The sequence below is a fragment of the Globicephala melas genome, chromosome 9 (genome assembly GCF_963455315.2).
Source record: "Globicephala melas chromosome 9, mGloMel1.2, whole genome shotgun sequence".
In the NCBI taxonomy this organism is placed as follows: domain Eukaryota; kingdom Metazoa; phylum Chordata; class Mammalia; order Artiodactyla; family Delphinidae; genus Globicephala; species Globicephala melas.
Genome location: NC_083322.1, coordinates 22,508,004 through 22,525,728, shown reverse-complemented (window position 1 = coordinate 22,525,728; position 17,725 = coordinate 22,508,004). Strand labels below are relative to the sequence as shown.

The 17,725-nt window shown below is 39.4% G+C and overlaps 1 protein-coding gene across 13 annotated transcripts in view; it reads left to right on the top strand.

Moving 5' to 3' along the window:
- The window catches only part of NRF1 (nuclear respiratory factor 1), a 141,061-nt gene that overhangs the window by 25,901 nt on the left and 97,435 nt on the right, over positions 1-17,725 (top strand). Inside the window, exons 1-2 of one of the 13 annotated variants that reach the window (XM_060305329.2) lie at positions 1,054-1,258; positions 11,478-11,554. The exons of 7 other annotated variants lie outside the window; for them this stretch is intronic. The gene's annotated coding sequence lies outside the window, so the exon portion shown is untranslated. Of the gene's footprint in view, positions 1-1,053; positions 1,259-10,166; positions 11,555-13,519; positions 13,658-17,725 lie in introns of those variants that run through there. 5 more of the 13 variants (XM_060305330.2, XM_060305328.2, XM_060305332.2 and 2 more) reach the window with 5 other exon arrangements.

The window sequence follows — 17,725 nt, the reverse complement described above, 5'->3', positions numbered from 1 at the left end:
AGAATTATACTTTTATTCCAGTATGTTACTACTGATGAGAAAGGTAGTTGACTTGTTTTGACCCAAGTGAGCTTAGTTCTAAGCGCCAGGAAGGTGGATGACAAGCAGCTTTTGGTGGTTTGACAGCCAGCTAGCTGCAGGACGTCTGTTGTGGTCAGGACTAAGTGGCTGCTGATAAATATTTGTGGTAAATTACATTTGATGGTCCCTTTTCCCCTTCTGATTTTTAGAATTTTATCAACAATCACACTGAGAAATTGGTAGTGAGGAAAATGTTTTTTATTCTTATAGGATGATTATTATTTTTTCTTTATGTAGTGCTCTGTAATTTTTCAAATAACTTATTCTAAATGGATGCAACATTTCCATAGTCATGGAAAAATTTTGGTGATTTTTTTTTTTTTGAACAGGAAATATAGTGTAAATATTATTTAAGCAGCTTATATTTCATTAGAAACTTAGGATAGCATTTCTTCCTCCCCCTTTTAAGTTTAGGGAAATCTTGTACAGGTTAAACAAATTCAAAAATGGAAATGTTATTCCCAGTTTTAAGGAATTTTAATTTTATATTCAACCACTTTGTAAATTTTATTCTTGAAACACATGTGCTTTTTTACTTTTCTCTAACTTCCTTTCCTTGTCAGGATTCTAAGATAATTTTTCCTTCTTACTACTATGCCTGAAACTTTGATTATTTGCTATTCTAATTTTAATTTTGGAAGTAATTCAAAATATACTTTGTTTTAATTTACTCACAAAGTAAATATAGGGATTTTAATTTTTGAATAGGTACTATTCAAATTTAGATGTCTGACACTTTCTGAAGTGTTTATGGTAGGGACCATTATTATACTATTTAGAAAGGTTTATTTATTGTTGTTGTTTACGTTACAAAATCTCTGAGTACTCTTTGTCTTAAAATGTATTTCATATGTTATTGTCCAGCTTAGAAAGTTCTAATTTCTCACTCATTCAATAAACAAATTTGAGTGATTATTGTGAGCCTTGAACAGTTCTAGGTGGTGGGATAAAGCATTGAATAAAACAGAAAAATCTTTGCCCCCATGAGCTTACTTACTATCTAAAAAGGTAAATAAATATTACATCGGGGGGTAATGAGTGCCATGGGGAAGGTGATGTCTGCTTGAGATTGTCTCCATATCTTTCAGAAGATTAATCCTCAAAAATACCAAGGCTGCAAATGGAAACCTGGGCTGGATATATAACGGACTTCACATTGACTATCCATCATTGAGTGGTGTGTAATTTGAACAGATTCCTGTATTTACTGTCTGTTCCCTTTCATACTACTTTCATTTTCACAATTGTGTTAATTCTTAGTGTGGTTCTATTTATTGTTGCTTAAAAATGATACCTTCCATTGTGCTTTACAGTTAAAAAACATTTTCATGTTTCATTTTTTTAAGTGGCTATAGCATAATAGTTTTGGTTGAACCATGTGAAATTGATGACATTTGACTGTTTTGGACCTGTTTCACATTGATCATTCTAATACTGTGCTGTACCTACCTTTAAAAACAAAATATGGGGCTTCCCTGGTGGCGCAGTGGTTGAGAGTCTGCCTGCCAATGCAGGGGACACGGGTTCGAGCCCTGGTCTGGGAAGATCCCACATGCCGCGGAGCAACTAAGCCCGTGAGCCACAACTACTGAGCCTGCGCGTCTGGAGCCTGTGCTCCGCAACGGGAGAGGCCGCGACAGTGAGAGGCCCGCGCATCGCGATGAAGAGTGGCCCCCGCTCTCCGCCACTGGAGAAAGCCCTTGCACAGAAACGAAGACCCAACACAGCCAAAAATAAATATAAATAAATAAATAAATCTAAAAAAAACACAAAAAAACAAAATATGAACATGTTTTATAAACTGTAAATCACTATTATGCACACTGACAAGACTTAAATTTTGTTTCTGTCACTCATTTCCTGTTTGCTTTAGAGCAATTACTTAACCTCATTGTGCCTCACTTCATCATGACAGTGAAGATAATAATACCTCTTAGAGTTGTGAGGATTACATTATACATTATAATGTGATTATATATGTAAAGGTACTTAGAAAAGCACCTAGCACATAGTAAAGGCTCAATAAGTGTTAGCTATTATTACTATTACTAACCCATGGGGCAGGCATCATCCTTGTCAGTTTTGCAGATGATCAATCAGAAGCTCATAGGGATTTTATGATTTTCCAAGATTATGCAACTAGAAATCAAAACCACGCATTTCTCACTCCAAGTTCTGGCCTCTTTCTCCTTGCACTACAGCTATCAGGGAAAGAAAGAAAAGGAAAATGAAGAAAGAGTATTCATATAGTAATTTATAGAGCACATCCTTGAATCTCTCCAACATAGTTACTTTAACTTAGTTATCTTGTTTTCATAGACTGTTTTGACATCCGTAAAGAAAAATGTTTGACAGAAATCTGAGATATGATAGATAATTGTGACCTAGTGTTACATTGTTACCTTAGAAAGGGTAATAGTGGCACTTCTATAGCTGATTTGTCCAGAAGTGAATGAACCTAAATAATAAATGTTTACCTCAATATTTCTAAGAATATAAGTGCAATTCTTAATTATATTCTTCCAAAAAGGAGCAAAAACAAATGTTAAAAAGCATTTAAAAGCATCTAAAAGCAGTTTTAAAAATAGAAAACTTAAGCCTCCAATTCACAATATCCTACTCACATTTCCACGTGGAGATATACATATATATATATATATATATATATATAAAATAGGCATCTCAGTTGTTCCTCTGACATTCATTCCCATCCCAGTAAATGCCTATTAAGTTCTTCCAGTTGCTCAAACCAAAAACCTTGGAGTCATTTTTAGACTTCTCTCTTTCACTCTACCATGCATCCCAATTGTCAGGAAATCCTGGCAGCTGTACCTTTAAAACATGCAGAATCTAACTATTTCTTATCACCTCTGATGCTGCTACCCTGGTCCAAGCCATGTTCATCTTTTTTTTAATTTACTTTTGGCTGCATTGGGTCTTCGTTGCTGTGCACAGGCTTTCTCTAGTTGCGGCGAGCAGGGGCTGCTCTTCGTTGCGGTGCGTGGGCTTCTCATTGCGATGGCTTCTCTTGTTGTGGAGCGCGGGCTCTAGGAGTGCGGGCTTCAGTAGTTGTGGCTCACGGGCTGAGTTGCTCCGTGGCATGTGTGATCTTCCTGGACCAGGGATCGAACCCGTGTCCCCTGCATTGGCATGTGGATTCTTAACCACTGCACCACCAGGGAAGTCCCGAAGCCATGTTCATCTTAAAGTAGCCTTATAATTGGTCTTCCCGTTCCCACCCTTTCCTCCCTTCAGTCTACTCTCATATAGCAGCCCAGGTGACCCTTTAAAAATGTAAATAAGAAAATCAGTTTACATCTTAACCCCTGCTCAAAACCTTCCAAGGGTTTCCCATCTCATTCAGAATAAAATCCAAAGGTCTTAAGTAGCCCTCAAGGTCCCACAGGCCTGATCCTGGCTAAACTGTCTGACCTCATCTGCTTCTTCTCCCCTAGCTTAGGGTGCTTCAGGCACACGGGCCATTTTGCTGTTCCTTGATCACACCGAGCATGCTCCTGTCTCAGCATCTTTGCATTTGGTGTTCTTGCTGCCTTGGATACTCTTCCGCCCAAGTATTTCATGCTGTCTCCCTCACTCCTACAGATGTGAACTGAGAGATCTTGTCAGAAAGGCATTTCTTGGCCAGCACCCTCTCTTGTCCGTACCTCTCCTCTCCCTAAAATATTATGTATATATTTGATTAGTTTATCTCCCTCTGGTAGGATGTAAAATCCAAGAAGGGGAGGACTTTTTTTTTATTCATTGCTGTCTCCTGTGTCTACATCAATGCTTGACACACAGTAGGTGATTTTTAAGTATGTATTGAATGAATGAATGAATTGAATTTCTTGGCAAGTCGTTATCTCAATTCTTCTTCCACCAGATTTGATATTGTTGACTTCTCTCTTCATTTGCCTACCATGACACTTACTATCTCCTGATTCTCATTTCTCCTTCCAACTTCTCATTTGTGTTCACACGTTGTTGTTTTTTTCCTTCCTCTATATGCTCCTTTGAATATCCCTAAGTTTCCTTGCTTCTTTTATCGTCCCATTTTACATATTATTCCTGGTCAATTTTATTCATGCTCTGTGCTTTCATTACCATCTCCTTGTTGATGGAGATCAACTTACACCTGCATCACAGGCTCCTGCATCACAGCTCCAGATCTGGGTATCTCATTGGACAGTTCATATAAATATTGTTACGCACTGTCGTCCTCTGTAAATCTGCTCTTTTACTATTCCTTGTCTTGTTTAATGAGCCACTCTTTAACCCAGGCCAGAACATTGGCATCATCCTGGACTTACCTTTCCTTCACTGTTCACATCCAGTTGTTCACTAAATCCTTTCCATTTTCACCCCCTAAATATTTCACCACACTGTCTTAGTTCAGGCTCCCATTAGTGCTCCCTCATGGACCGCTGAATTAGTTACCTGACTGGTTTGGTAACTGGTCAGTCTAGGCTCAGTCCTTCCCAAGCGATTCTTCACACAGCTGGGAGGAATGTTTGCTCCTTATCACCTTTAGCAGTGCTTCATCCTATAACCTAGTACCCTAAGGGTGGCCAGGGGTTATAGCAGTGGGCTTTTGTGACCTGTGGTTATTTGTAGACTGAGTAGATAATACTGTCTCTCAAAAGTATTGCTTACATTTGAGTTTTAAATAAATTAAGTAATTTATAGTGTACTCTTTTCATTATCTGGTTTTCTGAATAAATACAATTATCATGTAGTAGAGGTTCCCCTCCCTCCCTTCCCGCCTTCCTTCCCTTCCCCCCTCCCTTCCTTTCCTTCCTTCCTTCCTTCCTTCCGTTGTTATAAACGGATCTTCATAATATTAAGTACCACTGAGCTATAAGATGAAGTACAGATTACTTTGCACAGCACATAGGCCCCCACCATCTGGTTTCCCCCTAGCTGAACCTCTGGTGTACTCCATGTTTGGTCATGTTCCATATGCCACACTGTTTCCTCTGCTCCGAATACTTCCACCCCACCCTCCTTCCCAGCTCCCAGCGGCACCTCTCAAATAGCTACTCCCGTAAAATCTTTCCTGATCAGAATAAAATCCAAACTCCTTTCCAAGGCCTACAAAGGCTTTATGTGATTTTTTCCAATCTTGTCTCCCTCCACCGTTTCCCTTTTTACCAGGCTCTTCCTGTGACTGCCTTCTTCTCACCCATTCAGGTCGCAAATCAGATGTGCCTCATCAGAGACCACCCCTCTCCCCAGGCATTTTCTTATCATATTGCCTTATTTTATCCTCTGCATAGCACGTCAATTCCAGAAATTCTTGTTTATTCCTTTATGTCTTTATTGTCATGGCTCCCTCCTCCAGAATGTAAGTTCTTTGAGGTGGGACTCTGCCTTCTTGCTTACCACTGTGTCTCTTGTCTAGAACCTGGTCCTCAGTAATTTAAAAAAAAAATTTTTTTTGGAATATAGTTGATTTGCAATGTTGTGTTAGTTTCAGGTGTCCAGCAAAGTGAAGCAGTTATACGTGTATCCCCTTTTTTTTAGATTCTTTTCCCATATAGGCCATTACAGAGTTTGTTTTTGTTTTGTTTTGTTTTGTTTTTTGCGGTACGTTGGCCTCTCACTGTTGTGGCCTCTCCCGTTGCAGAGCACAGGCTCCGGACGCGCAGGCTCAGCGGCCATGGCTCACGGGCCTAGCCGCTCCGCAGCATGTGGGATCTTCCCGGTCCGGGGCACGAACCCGTGTCCGCTGCATCGGCAGGCAGACTCTCAATGACTGTGCCACCAGGGAAGCCCCCATTACAGAGTATTGAGTAGAGTTCCCTGTGCTATACAGTTAGGTCCTTATTAGTTATCTATTTTATATATAGTAGTGTGTATATGTTGATCCCAATCTCCCAATTTATCCCTCCCCGACCCTTACCCCCTGGTAACCATAAGTTTGTTTTCTACATCTGTAACTCTATTTCTTTTTTGTAGGTAAGTTCATCTGTACCCTTTTTTTAAATTCCACATATAAGCAATATCATATGATATTTGTCTTTGTCTGACTTACTTCACTCAGTATGACAATCTCTAGGTCCATCCATGTTGCTGCAAATGGCATTATTTCGTTCTTTTTTTTTATGGCTAATATTCCATTGTATATGTGTACCACATCTTCTTTATCCATTCCTCTGTTGATGAACATTTAGGTTGCTTCCATGTGTATTGTAAATAGTGCTGCAGTGAACATCGGGGTGCATGTATCTTTTCGAATTATGGTTTCCTCCTGATATATGCCCAGGAGTGGGATTGCTGGATTATATGGTAGCTCTATTTTTAGTTTTTTAAGGAACCTCCATACTGTTCTCCAATTTACATTCCCACCGACCACTGTAGGAGGGTTTCCTTTTCTCCACACCCTCTCCAGCATTTATCGTTTGTAGGGTTTTTTTTATGGCCATTATGATCGGTGTAAGGTGATACCTTACTGTAATTTTGATTTGCACTTCTCTAACAGTTAGTGAGATTGAGCATCTTTTCCTGTGCTTTTTAGCCATCTGTATGCCTTCTTAAGTATTTGTTGATTGATTGGATTATCATCCCTCTCCTTTGAGCCCCATTCTCCCTGTAATTTTCTTCCTTAGCATTTATACATTGCATTGTAGAGTCTTTGTTGCTATTATCTTGTTGATAAGAGCATGTTCTTCTCCCTCTAGCCAGTCAGTTGTTGCCAATCTGAAATGATAATAACAATTAGCATTTATTGGGGGTGGCGGGGCACTCTGCTGAGTCCTTTACTTAATTACTTCATTTCATTTAATCCTCACACTAACACTTTGAGGAAGGTATTAATACATTATCACCAGTTTATAAATAGGGTGACTGAGGCACATAGAGAGGTTGAGTATCACCGTACTAACAAATGACAGAACTGACTCTCCAGCCCAAGCTTTTAACACAGTACTGCTTACTGGTGTCCCCAGATCTTCCTGATTTTTCAAGAGAAGTCAGAAGTCTGGAACTTTTACTCTTATTTCCCTATTTTAAAATGTTGGCAATTCATTCACATTGAAAAACCAAACAAAAAACACTGCAGACCAGTCAAAACAGGTATGAAGGGCTGCTTTGGTTTATATGGTTTTTCTCTGACTAGACCTGGAGCTGCTTATGGTCCAACCCTTAAGATCCTGGTACTCAAATGCTGGATGGATGCAGCAATCATTTCCTCTTCTGCATCACTTTCTTGCTCCACAATAAAATACAGTAAAATAATGCCTTATGTTTCTTTAGCATGTTGCAGTTACAAGGTGCTTTCATATACATTGTTTGACTTTTTTAAAAGCCTCAATTGATGTTGCCACCATCAAACTGTATGTATGTGTCCCTTAGCCCTCAGTTTCACAGTGGATCAGAAGTAAAATGCAGGAAGTAAACCAGGAAGTGATAAGTGTTAGGCTCACTGCTCAGCCTGCTTTTCAATATTAATCTGTATTGCTGTTGCCCCGCTGATCCCATTATGCACAGCTCCATGTGTGTGAAAGCATGCTTTTAAACATTCAGTGTTATTTATTTTAAATTAGTGAGACATACGCTGTCCATAAATTGTGCACAATTTATGGAAAAAACAGTCAATACTGGGGTTTGGGTTTTTATTTATTTATTTTTAAAATAAATTTATTTATTTTTGGCTGTGTTGGGTCTTTGTTGCTGTGCATGAGCTTTCTCTAGTTGTGGCGAGCGGGGACTAGTCTTTGTTGCGGTGAGTGGACTTCTCATTGCAGTGGCTTCTCTTGTTGTGGAGCACGGGGTCTAGGCGCCTGGGCTTCAGTAGTTGTGGCACGTGGGCTTCAGTAGTTGTGGCTCTCGGGCTCTAGAGTGCAGACTCAGTAGTTGTGGCGCACAGGCTTAGTTACTCCACAGCATGTGGGATCTTCCCGGACCAGGGCCCAAACCCGTGTCCCCTGCATCGGCAGGCAGCTTCTCAACCGATACGCCACCAGGGAAGCCGGGGTTTTGGTTTTTAGATCTTGACTCTTCTGCATATACTTATTTTTTATTGTTTCTAAATTTATGTAAATAATAATCTATACAAATAATAATTTATATAAATGGACTTTCATACCATTTAAAATTCATTTTAAAATAATTTTTATAAAATGGTATAATGATTACAAACATTAAAATGTGAGCGCAGTTCTACATTTAAAAAAAAAAAAAGTCAGTCCCTTGTCCTCCTTTTTTTTTTAAAAAAAAAGTTTTGTTCCCTTTCCATCTATTGGAAGTGGGAGTGTGTGATTAGCTAGATAAACACATGTAATATGGGTGAAGAAAAACATGAAATAATTTGACTGCCCTGGTGCTCACAGAAGATAGTAGCTTCAAAAGACATTGTTTTTTTGGCAACTTCATGAGTTGCATTTATTCCTGTGGCTGGGAAGCATGCTGTCAGGCCTCTCAGTCTGTAGGAACCATTCCTCAAAGCAGCTGTATCCTCTAAGGCAGTGATGGTGAGGGTTGAAGAGTGAAGGGAACGGAAGGCATGTTAGAGGGACTGGGATGGGTTACTGCAGGGGCAGTTTGAAAAATCACTGCAGTTCAGTATGCATGTTATTTTATAATACAAATTCACTGGCCCCTCAGTTAAACCCTTGGGTTGAAGATATACACATGATAGTGTGGGATAGAAGTTAACGTGCCCAAGCCAGTAATGGCTAGAGACCCACAAAGGGTGGGTCTCTGATGGAGCTGTTGGAGCACTTGATTAAAAGGCAGGGAATGTGGGTTCGAGTTTTGGTTTTGCCGCCAACTAGAGCTGTGACTTTGGGTAACTCACTTAGTCTTTCTGGGTCTCAAATTAATCTGTAAAATGAGAAAATCAGACTAGGTAGTCTCCAAGGTCTTAGGCATTTTAAGTTTGCCTCTGGTTAAAGGAAAACTCTGTGAGCAGCTGCGTCTGACTGGTTATCAAGGTAAGAAGATATATATATAGTTAGGGGATCCAAAGTGAATAATTACAGGTTTTTCAGGCAATTTTATCAGGGTATTCTTTGTGCTTCCTAACAAATTAAATAGCAGAGGAGAGTTGATGATGAAAAAAACAATGTCTCCTGCCTTTTCTCTTTCCTTTCCATCCCTAGCCCTACAGTCCAGAGACCACCTTTAAAAACCATTTCACTGGGCTTCCCTGGTGGCGCAGTGGTTGAGAGTCTACCTGCCGATGGATGGGTTTGTGCCCCGGTCTGGGAGGATCCCACATGCTGCGGAGCAACTAGGCCCATGAGCCATGGCCGCTGAGCCTGCGCGTCCGGAGCCTGTGCTCCGCAAAGGGAGAGGCCACAACAGTGAGAGGCCCGCGTACTGCAAAAAAAAAAAAGAAAAAAGCCATTTCACTATTTCTGTTTTTAGCTTCTCTTGGAATTAACTTCCATAAAGCTTAATAGTATGTGTAAACTTCTGTTTCTTGATTGATCAACTTTACACAATATCTGTGGACTTTTTTGATATGAAAAATAAGAATTTAAGTCACTTTTTCTGCTCCCTCCTTTCTCCATCTCCCATTATTTGATATTTATATTCTTTTTGAAAGTTTTTAAATAATTATCTTTATAATTATAGATGATAAACTTTTATTTTTTGGTCCACCAACTTTAAACTTTCTCAACTTGCCATTTTGTAGAATGGCATTATAAGTGCTCCTGCACTACCCTCTTTGTATATTCCAGCTTCTGGGAGCCATACTCTACTTTTACATCATTAAGGTTAATATTTTTATCTTGTCTTGCATCCCCCAAGTATTATGTGCTCACCTTTATGTTTAGATTACTGTTTTTACCACATTACCTTTCTGTGCCTGCTATAATAGCATGTCCAGGATCATAACTATACGATTACTCAAAGTTTGTTTTTTTTTTTAAATTTATTTCATTAACTTATTTATTTTTGGCTGCGTTGGGTCTTCGTTACTGCGCAGGGCTTTCTCTAGTTGCGAGCGGGGGCTACTCTTTGTTGTGGTACACGGGCTTCTCATTGCGGTGGCTTCTCTTGTTGTGGAGCACGGGCTCTAGGCGCACGGGCTCCAGAGCGCAGTCTCAGTAGTTGTGGCGCACGGGCTTAGTGGCTCCTTGGCATGTGGGATCTTCCCGCACCAGGGCTCAAACCCGTGTCCCCTGCAGTGGCAGGCGGATTCTTAACCACTGTGCCACCAGGGAAGACCTACTGAAAGTTTTATGTCTCTTAAAAGCTAAGGAAATAATTGGGTATGTACTTAAAGACTTAACTTAGTAAAGTTATTTATTCAACAGATATTTATTGAATATCAAACTTGTCATCACAGTGGTATTTATAATAGTGAAATATTGGAAACAACCTAAATGATTTAACTTTAGGGAATTAGTAAAATACCTACTGTACATTTTTATAGGGAATGCTCTGTAAACATTAAAAAATGATGTAAAATGTTAATAACATGAAAATTTCTGTTCTATATTAAATTTTAAAATATTTCTACAACAGTATATACACAACAGCTTCACTTTTGTTTCAAAAAAAAGCATCTAAGAAACTCAGGGGGAAAATGCTAGAAGCATGTATACCAAATTGTTAATTTGGTAATGTAGCTATCTCAGGTGGTGGTGATTTCTGTTTCTTTTTTGGTTTTTTCTGACTTGTATTTTCTCATTTACCCAAAAAGAACATGTGTCACTTTTATGATAATACATTTTTTAAACTAAAGATAAAAAATTAGAATTGCCAGTCATAGTTTTTCTTGGAATACTGATGTTAAACTAATCTAGGAGTACCTGATAAGAATTCAGTAAATATTTGTGGAATGAATGAGAGAATGATTGAATTGCAGAGATTCCTAGATCCATAGTATTGACACTTACACATTCATAATATTATCCAGAAATATTATCCTAGTTCAGTTATCTCAAAAGAAAAATCATGTATTGAAGAATCTAAGAAACAGCTTTAACTGAATGTTGGTTGTGTAAAGGCAAATCCAGCAGGATTGAGGCCCACCACAGAAGCAGCCAGGCAACAATGCTACATTTCACAGTAAGCAGGATTTGAATAGAAGTGTCCTTTGTGCTCATGAGCTTGAGGGGTGAGTCTTGGGGCAATTTATGTTATTTTTCCTTAATGGAAATTGAGGGAGCCTCTAATCCTGCTATCACATGACAGCTCCTTATTTTTTGGTAATTTGGGGAGCAGCTGTGGAGAAATGATTTTTCTGCAGAGAGCCAGCTGCATTCTTACCCATTTGCAAATGCCTAGGCATTACTAAACTTCCTATCCACCATGTTTCTGATCCAGGGATAGCTTCTGCAACTCACCTGCTTTTTGTTTATATTTGTAGCTGTTAATAAGCATCTGAATATTTGAGAATGCATTTTCTAATCATTTTTACCATTGTCATCAACATTCATTAGGTACCTTCTCACTCAGGGCACTGTGACAGACACAGGGTTGTAAGCTGTAATGTGGAGACCACTTTTCTCTTTGGCAGGTGGGTCAGCATCAGTGTTCTTAGAATCACTTTATTTTTAGAAGGTTAAATTACAGTGTAAAGAAAGATTCTGGTGTAAAGGCAGCTGAGAGCTGTTCCTTTGGTCCCCAGACTCCTCCTGAGTCTGGGTGTTCATTCATGTCCTCTTGCTGTGCCATGTGCTTTCACAAGCTGTTGCCTCAGCCTGCAGTCTCCTTTCATTGTGGCACCTGACGAACTCCTGGCTAAAGACTCTGTCCTCCTTTTCTTTTCTTTTTTTTTTTTTCAATTTATTTATTTTTGGCTGCATTGGGTCTTCATTGCTGCGAGCAGGCTTTCTCTAGTTGCGGTGAGCGGGGGCTACTCTTCGTTTTTTGTGCGCGGGCTTCACATTGAGGTGGCTTCTCGTTGCAGAGCACGGGCTCTAGGCACGCAGGCTTCAGTAGTTGTGGCTCGCGGGGTCTAGAGCGCAGGCTCAGTAGTTGTGGTGCACAGGTTTAGTTGCTCCGCGGCATGTGGGATCTTCCCGGACCAGGGCTCGAACCCATGTCCCCTGCGCCGGCAGGCAAGTTCCCAACTACTGTGCCACCAGGGAAGCCCCTGTCCTCCTTTTCATGGTACCTACTCGATGTCCTTGTAGTCCTCTCTTCCCAGTGCTCCTTTAGCCCTTGGTGATATTATCACTCGAATATGATTTTTTTTGTTTTTTAAGGAAAAGGCTTTTTTATTTTATTTTTTAAAATTTATTGGCCATGCCACATGGCATGTGGGATCTTAGTTCCCCGACCAGGGATTGAACCCTCACCCCCAGCATTGGAAGTGCAGAGTCTTAACCACTGGACTGCCGGGGAAGTCCTGGAAAAGCCTTTTTTAAAGGCAGAAGCCTTCTAAGTTAACTTTATCAATTTGTACTTATTTTTTTTTTAAGCTCTTTTAACCCAGAGTCTTTAAGAAATACAGTCAGGGAATTGGGTAGGCAGGGTTTCTATAATGAGTAAAAGAAAGCTTTACTTTTGATTGTGAACACCTGCAGGGTGAGGGAGAGACACGGACAGTCTTTTCTCCTATCTTTGCAGTGTTGAATTTTCACCAAGGGATGGATTTGCTTGAAATATTGTATGAACCTACTGTATTAGAAATTTCTTTAACAACAATTAGAAGCAAGTAATCTCAAAACTTACAACTAGAATGTAGAAGAACTGCACTGTTCATTGTGATAGTCACAGCCACATGTGGCTATTTATATTAAAATTATTTAAAACTAAGTAAAATTTAAAAATGTAGTTCCTTAGTCGCAGTTGTCACATTTCATGTCAGTAGCCACATTGGTTGGTGGCTGCTGTTTGGCGCAGTGCAAATTTAGAACATTTCCATCATCACAGAAATTTCTATTGAACAGTGCTGATCTAGAGCCTATAGAAGAGTTGATGTTATTTTGAAGTATTTGGTGAAGTAGATTCACCTAACTATTTTCTATGGAAGGATGTTTATTCCAGTTGAAGAATTTTAAGCAGCTTGAAATTCCCTGTGCTTTCTTTACATTTTTCTTTGGTTGTGGCGCCCTCTAGTGTTTCAGCTTTGGTATAGCTATATCATCATGAAATAACCTATTTGTGATTTGAGTCCAAGAACGTTGAAATATTTTGGAAAATTTTGTGTGTATATACATTTTTCTAGGGAGGAGTTCTGTAGCTTTCACACAACCTCAAAAGGGTCTGTACTTCAGAAAATAACTATGTTCTGATACAGGTCCTTGTATGGTCAAAACTCCTAGTTTGTGATTTATAAGCATTTTTTCTCCCAATGTATAAATTTTTTTCTCCCAATTTATAAGCATTTTTTCTCCCATGTAACTTTCCCTTTGACATTTCTATGCTTTATCTGTCTTTATGTGGAATAGTACTACTACTAGTAATAGGTTACACTTATCTAGCACTTATTATATACATGTCCTGTTTTAATCCCTTTTATGTGGTGAAACGAAAGCATAGGAGTCAAGTGGGACTTGTCTAAGGTGGTAGTGAGTGGCAGAGCAAGGATTCGAATCCAGTACTATGGCTCCGGAGTTTGCACTCTTAACCACCCTGCTATGGAAGTGAGGATAAGCCTTTAAGCAGGAATGAGGTGGGTTGGAGAGGACACTTTGCATACTCTTGGCATGCTCTTGTACTAGATTCTTTGGGCCTAGTTGTACAATAAGAAAACAAAACTCTAAATCTCTGCAAGCCACACTGGAAATTATAGTTAGTACCTACTATTGATTTTCAGCAGATATGCATAGATCTCTCCATATAGTCTGCCAAGAACTTAGAGTGGTAGATGAAGGTCAAAGCTGCCATTGCTACCACAATTTTCTTTGGTTTGTCCAAATACCAGACCCAGTATATTCATTGAATAATATGAAAAATCTTTTTGTGATTGTTTGTCACTATTATTTCCATAAAAAAGCACTTATTTTATTACTGTGATGTTGATTTTGTGGTTTGCTGGAATGTTAGACTTATTATCTTATTTAAAGAGCAGGTAAGACAGACTCATAAACAGATCAAAGTTTGTGTTTGTATATCTCCTACTTCTTTTTCTGTCTGTACCCCCTTCTCACTTCTGTGTCCCATTTCTCTCTTCCTGAGGCATTTTATACTCTCTAACTTAGCCTCTTTTTAATGATTAATCAAACTCAAGATTTTGTATTCAACTTCCATTGGCATATGGAAACAAACCCTAGTGGTAGCCTTATAAAAATGTCCTTAGAATCACTTTACTGATAGTATAAAAATGTCAATACATTTTATTGTATTGACTTATATAAATCAATGCAAAGTTTTGCTGCTTACCAGCACTCTATGAGTAATTACAAGAAAGGTACATATTTTCTTCCCTTTGTCAGTAAACCATGTGAGGTACTTCAGAGAATGTAATTGGTTACACAGGTTACACAGGTGATGGAAGACTAAAAGAGCAAAAGTAATCCAGATTTTAATAACCACCCCTTGGGCTGGGGGAATGGAATAGAAGAACCTAGGAGTTTGGAGGGGCCCCCACACAGCAGGTAATCTCACCTCCACGTGGATGCGAGGCAGCTGGTACTCAACCAGCAGGGGAGAAGAGACACAGCTGGAGTCGGCACATGAGGCTGCCCTCTCTTGTTGGAGCAACTTTAATAAGAATGAAAACATCAAGAAAATCTCTTCTCCCCGCCTCTTCCCATCTTAACCTGTTGCCTCCCCTTGGTAAAACCTAACGTGAAGCTGGCAGACAAGTCTGGTAAATAAGGTTGGCTGACCCAACCCAGAGATGGCTATAGAGCAGTTCAGAACAAGTATAGAATAGAGGGCTTGGAAGCTGAGAGATGAGATGAATGGCCAGCACAACCTTATGGGAGAATTGTGGAAACTGTAATTGCCTGGGTCTAGCTTTACTAAGTATAATGTGCAGCCAGTTACCCGCAAGCATTTATTAAGGAACAAATTATGATGGCTGCTGTTCATAGAGACTTTATGTACCCAGGCCCTGCCTTCAGTGAACTTAGAATATTGTTTTCACAAAACCATCCACTCACACTCAAGTCATTATGAAGTTGTGTGGTAAAGCTTGTTTTTCTCACATATTGTATAAAAGCATTATTATTAACTGGGTTTCTTGGGTTGTTATTAATATTAATGAACATTTATAAATTTTATCAACATTGGAATGAAAAATATTATGTGATTGCAGTCATAAATTAGTTTTAGATGCTCCAAATTAGGAAGTTAGCCTCACTCAAGGCAAGACTATTTCTAAACTTGAACTGGCAAGACTATTTCTAAACTTTCTTGTGCAGTTTTTGTTTGTTTTTTATTTTTGGCTGCATTGGGTCTTCATTGCTGCGCGCAGGCTTTCTCTAGTTGCGGCGAGCAGGGACTACTCTTAGTTGCGGTGTGCGGGCTTCTCATTGCAGTGGCTTCTCTTGTTGCGGAGCACGGGCTCTAGGCACCCAGGCTTCAGTAGTTGTGGCTCGTGGGCTCCAGAGCGCAGGTTCAGCAGTTGTGGCTCACGGGCTCAGTTGCTCCACGGCATGTGGGATCTTCCCAGACCAGGGCTCGAACCTGTGTCCCCTGCATTGGCAGGCAGATTCCTAACCACTGCGCCACAGGGAATCCCCTGTGCAGTTGTTTTAAAGTTTTTCCTGCTCTGGTGAAATTTTGACCTATTACCCGTTGTCTGCCCGAGAATCAAATATTGTCTTTGGCTTTAGGCTTTTTTGGGAAAGGCTGTTGTGTTGAGTAAAATTTCTATCCTAGTTATGAAATTTAGATTGTGGACATGTCTAGGAATTAAGTTGAGCCTCTTGGTTTTCCTGTCCCTCGTTTTGGCTGTAGACACTGTCTTGCTCTGAGACTTTCCCCTAGGCGGTTCTTGCAGCTTTTCTTTTGATATGGTAATGCTATTGATGAGACTAAGGCTTTCTCTTACTTTTAGTTATACCTTGATTGGGTATCCTGAACTGCTCTTCCAACTTTGATTTTTAAAATACTCTACACTTAATCTCATTACGTGTGGATTAGACTAAACTTAGCACCCTTAGATATTTTATCCAAATTCCAGTAGCTCCTTAGGTGTTGTTGACTATAGCTACCAGCGTGCTCCTGACCAGAAAATCTGTTTTTCTAAGTTCTCTTCCATTATCTTTAGTCCCACGCCTGCTGGTCGATAATGGCAAAAGTAGGAACTCCTCTGTACAAAACTGCCCCTCCTCCGATCCCTTATAGATCATATATTAAAGAAGAACCTTTAGATGAAGTATTTGTTGCATCCCAGGTGATGATCCAGGCTAAGAAACAGGTTTTAGTAAAATTGCTACCATGTTATGTTATTGTTTGGGGGAATGATTTTTTTTAAATGGAGTGTTGACTAATCTGCTGAACATCACTGGTTCCAGATAATAGACAGATATGCCTTTTTATTTGGATGTGATGTTTAGAATCACAGTTCATTACATGTTGCCCGGGCATTCATCTTGCTTTTCATATCTGTTCAGAGGAATCATTGTCGGATCCATTCTCCATTTTGTGCACTCTCATAAAATTATGTTAGGGGCATTGGTTCCCTATAATTTCCTTATTTTAATGTTTTAGAGAGTGGTATTTGAGCCGTTGGAATTAATAGAATAAAGAAAGGCTTTTTAGATGCCTGACTCAAAATCTTTTGCACACGATTAAGAAAACCATATCCTCAGAGATGGATGTCTAATTTAAAGATGAGGAAATTGAGGCTCAGTCCTTCAAAAGTGGCCGTACCATTTTGCATTCCCACCAGCAATGAATGAGAATTCTGTTCCTCCATATCCTCATCAGCATTTGCTGGTGTTGGTGTTTTGGATTTTAGTTATTCTTGATGGGTGCAAAGTGTTATCTCATTGTTTTAATTTGCAATTATCTAATGACATATGATGCTGAACATCTTTTCACATACTTTTCATAGATGTATCTTCTTTGGTGAGCTGTCTTATTCAGGTCTTTTGCCATTTTTTAATTGGGTTGTTTGTTTTCAATATTGTTCGGTTTTAAGAGTTGTATTTTGGAACATAGTCTTTTATCAGATGTGTCTTTTACAAATATTTTCTCCCAGCCTGTGACTTGTCTTCTCATTATTTTTATAGTGTCTTTTGTAGAGCAGAAGGAGTTTTTAATTTTAATGAAGTCTAGTTTTTCAGTTCTTTCTTTCATGGATCGTGCCTTTGGTGTCATATCTAAAATGTCATCACCATACCCAAGTCATCTAGGTTTTATCCTGTGTCATCTTCTTGGAGTTTTATAGTTTTGCGTTTCACACGTAGGTCTATGATCCATTTTGAGTTACTTTTCGTGAAAGGTGTTAAGTCTGTGTTTAGATTCATTTTTTTGGCAGGTGGATGTCCAGTATTCCAGCACCATTTGTTGAAGACACTGTCTTTGCTCCATTGTATTGCCTTTGCTCCTTTGTCAAAGATCAGTTGACTGTATTTATGGGGATCTGTTTCTGGGCTCTCTATTCTGTTTCATTGATCTGTTTGTCTATTCTTTTACCAGTACCACACTGCCTTGATTATTGTAGCTTTATAGTGAGTCCTGAAGTCAAGGAGTGTCAGTCTCCCAGCTTTATTCCTCTCCTTCAGTATTTTATTAGGGACTTCCCTGGTGGCACAGTGCTTGGGAATCTGCCTGCCAATGCAGG